Source organism: Hyalella azteca, unplaced genomic scaffold (genome assembly GCF_000764305.2).
Source record: "Hyalella azteca isolate HAZT.00-mixed unplaced genomic scaffold, Hazt_2.0.2 contig13440, whole genome shotgun sequence".
Lineage (NCBI taxonomy): Eukaryota > Metazoa > Arthropoda > Malacostraca > Amphipoda > Hyalellidae > Hyalella > Hyalella azteca.
Window position 1 is genome coordinate 181878 of NW_025943363.1, and position 751 is coordinate 182628.

The following is a 751-nucleotide window of genomic DNA, read 5'->3' on the forward strand; positions in this document are numbered from 1 at the left end:
GGTCCACCATTTGAGAATCCATCAAATAGCAGCACTGGAAGTTTATCGCCTTGCAAACAGGAGAATGACTTTGAAAATTATTGTTGATTGCACTCGCCCAGCGCCCTAGTCGAGGTGCTGCTGACGAGGAGTGAGTCATCACTGCCCTAACATTACAGTTACCTAGCAATGGTTGTTCACTCGCCCAATTACCTTAACTTGCCTGATTATTCCTGGGTGTAGAACTTCATTCATTAGTACAGTCAGACTTCTGTAACTTAATTTGTCACTCACAATGCCATTTCAGAGCCGATCAAAATATTGTTAATGATTTGTTTACCTGATAAACGATCCCTCTCATCCATTTACTTAATTTGTTACGGTATATCTTCAAAAGTTTCCAGTAAATTCATTAATCATAAGAATTTGGACAAAACTTTTGAATTTGGTGGAATTTTGTGACACTTAAATGGTTTTTCTAGCTTATTGAACGAGTAGTCTTGTGGTTTCGGTTCTATTGGATATATTCTGCGTCTGCAACGACTGTAATTTTGCTAGCTTTCAATGTCTTCATGCTTCCAAGTATTGCTCTAGTCATAAGATCGGTTCTTACCTAATCAAGGACTAGTGACGGTTTTAGGTTTACAAACATTGCAGTCGGCAGTTATAGAGGCATCCCTGTTACTATATATATAGTAACATGGTGTATGTACTAAGTTGTAGCTAGAGATTTTGCTTACTGGCGTTTAGTTTTGATTCGCTTGTTTTTCGT